Here is a 6,613-nt window from a genome sequence, read left to right on the forward strand (position 1 = left end):
GCGGGGGGGGGGGATCTTCTATCGGTCTATCCCATACCAATCACAGCGTGGAAAACATTTGTGTCCGGTAAAAGATTTACAAGTAGAGAGAGTGTTAATATGGATTGCACATAATTAACTTGTAAGAGGACATGAGAAATAATCCCCACAATGTGAGCTAAGATCTTTCCCAACTACTTTATATATGAGAAAAGGTTCTTTGAGCCAACCATGGAGGATACCCTAGCCACTCTCTCTCTCTCTCTCTCTCTCTCTCTCTCTCTCTCTCTCTATATATATATATATATATATGAATATATTTTGTCATTCCTAAGTGATGCGGTCCCCTATGCTACTTACTCAGGTAACCCTATTCTTATATACATAGAGGGATGATATCATTAAGTATTATCGGGTATATATTATTAACCCAAGGGGGTACCATAGATGGTGAGCAACGAACTTGGTACGAGCCATAAACTCGGATATCCTAAGTTCGACTCCCACTAGGCACACCTTGGACCACTCATACGGGAGTGTTTAGTGCTCTTCACTGCTTTCAGTGAAACTGGATAAAATTGGTATCAATTGAATGCGATATCAAGTCTTACAGATCTAATACTGATCAATTGGTACGATCCATTGTTTTAAAAAGTTCGAGCTTCCTGGTGAGCATGGACTTTTTACTCACTACAACTTACCAACTGTGTTAGGCACTTGTAGTTTTGACTCCATTTGTTTAATAAGTTAATTACTCTCACTCCCCTATATTGGTCATATATTTACTCATACTCCTATACTTGTCCTATATTGACTCAAACTCCGTAATCCAAACTTTTTTTCTAATTCACCCAAAGAGAAAACTTTCACCTCTTTTTCTCCCATGTTAATTCTTTTTTTTTTCTTTTTTCTTATAAGATTCTCCCATGTTAATTCAAAATAGTAACCTTGAATTGGATGGCCTGAGTTTTGTAAATTTTCCTTTGTGTAAAGTTGAAGTTGCTGATCTTACTCATAGACCCTAATGGTTGCATGTTAAATTGTTCTGTTGGCTTTAGTGATTGGCGTTAGCGTTTTACTTAAACAAGCAATGGGTGAGCCCCAACAAACAAGAAGAAGATGTGATTATTTCTTGTGGATATTGCAATTTTAGCATTTGATATAGCATCTACGATTTAAGTGGAGATCGTGGCAGAGAGTTGCTGCGCTAGTCTCCCCGAAGATTAGTCGAGGTGTGCGTAAACTGGCCCGGACACCTTGGTCAAAAAAAAAAAATCTGATATGAACCTATGATGACCTTTTGTTAAATACGTGCTAGCTCCATTGATGCTTGGAGGAGATGTCAAGAGGGAAGAGACATTCAGCCAAATATTCAGCTTCTTTCGTAGAAGGGCTAACTCCATTATTGGTGGCTGACCATCTTTTCTTTGCAAGCATTTTAAACCCTTTGCTCAGCTGGGCTCTAGTTTGTATGGCTTACGGGATACTAGGATGGGCTTGGACTAATCTTTTTTACCCTCAAGTTTGGCCCATATCATCTATGTTTCTCAGTGCTCATTAATGGGTTTGGACTGGTTCTCTCTCTATATATTAATAATAGCCTATTCTTTTTTTTTTTTAAATACTAGTTTAAGGGCCACTAGGCCAAGCAAGACCCACTAAGAGGTCAGCAAGAGGTGCTCATTGGACCATATTTACTGCAGTACTACAACTACTGCTAATACTATTTTTTGAGGTGGAGTAAGGAGTGTGATACCAGTGACGTTTCCTTCACTCATGCTTGCACCCAACTACCTAGCTGCATGCTACTGAGCTAAAAGCTCATCCTCTGATAGCCCAATTATAAGTTGTTGTATTGCATTGGTCCATTGTTTCAGAATCACTGAAGAGTAGGTTTATTTAGGCAAGTAAGGACTAAAATTTTAGGGAGAAGTTTTCCTTCACCATGTGGTGAACATCACTGCATGGATTGAAGGGACGAGACCCCTTTAGCCCCTCCCCCAAAGAGTGGCCTTGAGGCCACGAGGTGAATGGACACTTGTTCACTGTGGCTTTCGGGAAATTGCTATCACTTTTTATTTCGTATGAATAGCTCGCGACGCTTCTAGAATACGGCAGGCTAAGCCTAATCTGATGTCCATTGTGCAACTGATTTATAAATGGGCATATGATGAGCTTAATTTTTTTCTCCATTTGATCTTATTAACCTTTCATTCAGTGATGATTATCCTTTAACAATTGATTTGGGTTCTCCTATCTTGATTATGATGTGGACTCTGATCATAGATCTATTGGAGCAGGATGGACTTCTCCTTTATTATTTAATATTCAATTTGTGATAATTTATATAGATCATATTCTTGTACATAGAAGTCCTCAAGAATAAAAAATTAAAAAATTACAACAAGGCTTGCGGGGAGCAAAGTCTGAATAGATTGCCAAGAAGTGGTGATTACTTGGCTAACTTAGGGTCTCGAGCACAATGACCTTGGGAAATTTATTCTTTACTACATGATGTTTCTATGTTGATGAAAACTATTTTGGAATTATTTATATTTTAAAGAAGAATTGGCAAACTATTTATGTACCTCAAAGGTTAAAGGAAAAAAAAATTCGCCGTTGCCTTCATTGTAACTCCTGATAGTAGTCAGAAAAATAAAATCCCAAGGTAGGTTTGAAAATACCTTCTCAAGGTGAAATTTTCCACTTCTATCATAAAATAAATAAATAAACACTCTAATATACACGTTAATACCTCCAAAAAATCCGCAGCAAGGAAAGAAGCTTCACCAGGACCGGAGAGATGGTAAGTTTGCCCCATTCTCCCACATGCCTAAGATGCCTTCCAGTCAGAGAAAGTGAGTTCTTTGTCCTGGTTTGACAATCAAATTATATGATACAATGAGGACAAAAGCTTGCCCTAGATAGGAACTTGGAAGGTTATTCAATAAGCATGTCGGCTTTGATCTTCTTCACAAAATGGAAGGCCTGGATGGAATCAATTTATGACCCACGTGAAGGATATATTTGATGAAAGTGAAGGGCTGATCAGGTTAGATGTGATAGATCCAAGAGCTGCTCCTGCTTCGGACTTCTATAGCCTAGAGAGCCTAGAGAGAGAAAGAGCTAGAGGGAATAAGACATTAGGGCATCATCATGGTTGAACCTTGAACAGTAGTTGAACGTAATCATGCATGGCATTGGGCTGGGCCTCTGTGAGAAAGGCATGCGTATGGGAATGTGAATGGAGATGATGATGGGGTGCTGCCACGTGAGATGAGGTGCGTGGGGAATCGAGATAGAGAGAGAAGAGAGAGAGAACCGTCCACTGTGGCCACTGGCCACTGTGGGCAATGTGAGGCTGTGAGGAGTGGGAGGGAGGAATGGAATCTGAGAGGGAAGACTCACTCGCATCCAAACACCAAGGCGTAGCCATCTCTCACAAGAGGATTCCCACACTTGTTCCCTTCCAACACTATAAACGATAAGAAACTTACCATTTTAAATCTTATAACCTTTACTGTCCTTTCACCATATTCATCATCTATGTAAAAGGAAAGAACCAGTTGCAGCTTTTTTCTAATTTCTACACAGAAGATCCATGATCAGCTCCAATCAATGCTTCTCTGCCCTTTGGATGTCTCTCTCTTTCTCTCTCTTGTTTTTAATCCATTTTCCCTTTTTAACTTTCCAAAGGGCCAAATGGGTACTTTGCCCTCCCTTCCCAGTTCCCAAACCCCATCTTCCTGAATTACTAATCTTTGTTTTCTCATCCAAATGTAATCACTCTCTCTCTCTCTCTCTCTCTCTCTCTCTCTCTCTGTGTCTGTGGTGATCACGTGTAACACCCCAATGAAGGGTGGGGGGAAAACATTACCCATGCCGCTAGTCACCCCATTCAGGAACCATATCTTGTTATTTGTGGTTCAGATTTGGTAAAGATTTTCATTTTGGAACCCCAGTTGAAAATCTCCATAATCATTCAGTATGGTTTGATTTGGTTATTTTGGCTGGTTTGGTGGTCTTACTGCACACTATGGCCATTACAATTATAGAGGAACCAATTAGCTTTAATCCTATAAGTTACTTAAAATCTGAGAATAAGGTGTACTTTGGCTACTTGTCCTCTAAATATTCATTTCTAATGATATGTGTTTCTCTTTAATGGTATTCTTAGCCCTATTAATAAGCATTATAAGGATAGCAGATCATAACATGAAGACTAAAAATTTATATAATCAAGAGGGCAAACTTTGACCCAACTATAAGGTTGTTGCAACGTACATAATTATAACTCTCCTTAAACCCATAGTAGCAGGAATCTTGTGCACTGGATATGCCCTTTTTATAATTAAATTCAGTAAATTTGTGTTGCTTGATCCAACAATGGGGCAAGAAAATGTATCCTCTATATATATATATATATATATATAGATAGGGCTTGAAGCCACCCAGCAGAATACCCTCTCACTTTTTTCTTATATAGAGCACGATATTTATATAAAATTATAAAGGGTATAAAAAAGAAATGTAAGGAGAGAGAGAGAGAGGGGGGGGGGGGGGGGGGGGAGGATAAGTAATACTTTCAAAGGAGGAAGATTGATGTGGAATCCAAATCTTCCAAGCACTCCCAGACAAATTAGTTTCAGATGAGCACAGCAACCTTTGCTTTACGACTCAGAAAAAGGACATTTCAAGAATCATAAGAGAGTCTCTTAGGAAATTGCGTAGTTACTAACCCAAACCAAACCCAGCATCTCTCTCTCTCTCTCTCTCTCTCTCTCTCTCAATATTTTAAATATAGAAGCTTATGGTGGTGCAAGTGCGACCTGAGATCATCAGACCCCACAAACACACTCACCCTTTCCCTCTCAAAAACCCCACTTAGATGGAGGCAGATCTTCACTAAGTTTAGCTATGGTTTTCCCACAGAAAAGCAGAAGAAAAAAGAGGGGAGGTTGAGGTGGAGTAGTTTCTTCATTCATCAGCTGTGTTTGTTTTATGCCAACTCAAATGGTGGTTGGTTGGTTAATTTCTAAAAGAATGAAAAGGAGGAGAGTGTGTGGGTCATAGATTGAATACATAAGACTTACTTTTGATCTTTTAGAGAGAGAGAGTGAGTGAGAGACCGATCTTTCTGCTTTTGCACCTTCCCTTCAAGTCTTGCTCCTCACAGAATAAATGCTAAGTACTGCACCGTCCTTCCTTTTAATTTCAGTTTCAATTTCAATCCCCTCAGTATTCATTGTTAAGTGGGGCTCTACTGACCCAAGTCAAGTAGTTCTCTTTACTGTCTGTTCTCAGGACCTAGTGCAAGAGCTAGCCAAGGTTGATCACAAGTGCCTCGGTTCATGCTCGAATTATATACATCTCAGGATCAAGGTAACAGTATTAGATATAAATATGCCTGGCTCCCTGTATGCCATTTGCAGAGCCCATCGGCACATCGATGGCCTTCGTGAATGGCGTGCGAGGAGCCATGCATATTGCATTTCTCATCAACTGCATCTATCAATAACTTCTGAGCTCGTTTTGTTGTGGAGTTTTCTCCTCATATCTTTTTTTTCTTTTTCATCATTCTTTCCTTCATTTTTAGGGAGGGGGAAAGAATTTTTGTTCATCCAAAAAAAAAACCTGAGATGGAAGTCTGCAACTGCTGCTAGGTTTAAGCCTCTCTCTCTCTCTAGTATTAGTTGTGAGAAGTTTGATCGAAATTATATTTGAAAGAGCAACACTAAATTCAGGTCCTGGCATGTCTGAACCAGGTGAGCATGTTTCTGATCATTTGCAAGATTTAGGGTTTTCATTTAATCTTGCAAAACACTGAATTCTAGGTTTCCTTTCATCATGTCTGAATCACGTGAGCATGGTCCTCATCATTTGCAGGATTAAAGGTTTTCTTTTCATCTTACAGGATACTGAATTCTAGGGTTTCCCTCATCATGATGTTTGAATTAGGTGAGCATGTTTCACATCATTAGGAGTATTTAGGATTTTTCATTTTATCTTGCAGAACGCGAAGTTCTAGGGTTTCCTTCAGCATGTGATGGTATTTCAAGTTAGACGTGATTGTATGTTGCACACACACACCACTAGTAACACAGTATTCTTGGTATGTGCACTTAATTTCCTATTGATTCAGATTGGCCATCAATAAAGCTCAAATTGCATGGGAATGATTTTGTTTAATTCTCTAACCATCTGATTAGTTTATTTATTGCTTTTAGAATGGATGGTAATTGCAGTAGGCTCCCACAGCTCATCAGATGCTCAGCATCCTTCTTGCAATGCAATCTTTTAACTAAATAGTGGTCTTAGATATGGCCCCAAATGTTCTCTCTCTCTCTCTCTCTCTCTCTCTCTCTCTCTCTCTCTCTCTCTCTCTCTCTCTCTCTCTCTCTCTCATAACAGCTTAAACCATTATAAATCTATGTTTACATCAATTCAAGACTGGTTTCGAGTTAAACCACCATACTCAAACATAGCTGCATGGATATTTGAGGGTCTACTTAAACCCAATAACCATTGTAATTGGGCTGATCCTAACCACTTCCTTAATTCAAAAATCCCTTCAGATGATCACAAAGAAGGAAGGAAAGGTCATTTTTTTTCTTTAGAAAAGGGGGGGGGGGGG

General features: G+C 39.3%; 1 long non-coding RNA gene across 1 annotated transcript; it reads left to right on the plus strand.

The window, feature by feature from the left end:
• Positions 1-4,785: 4,785 nt before the first annotated feature.
• On the plus strand, positions 4,786-6,155 carry LOC122057515. The gene is made up of 2 exons (XR_006133541.1): positions 4,786-5,744; positions 5,894-6,155. It is a non-coding gene; the product is annotated as an uncharacterized LOC122057515 (long non-coding RNA).
• The last annotated feature ends 458 nt before the right edge of the window (positions 6,156-6,613 follow it).

The sequence above is a fragment of the Macadamia integrifolia genome, chromosome 12, assembly GCF_013358625.1.
Source record: "Macadamia integrifolia cultivar HAES 741 chromosome 12, SCU_Mint_v3, whole genome shotgun sequence".
Classification (NCBI taxonomy): Eukaryota; Viridiplantae; Streptophyta; class Magnoliopsida; order Proteales; family Proteaceae; genus Macadamia; species Macadamia integrifolia.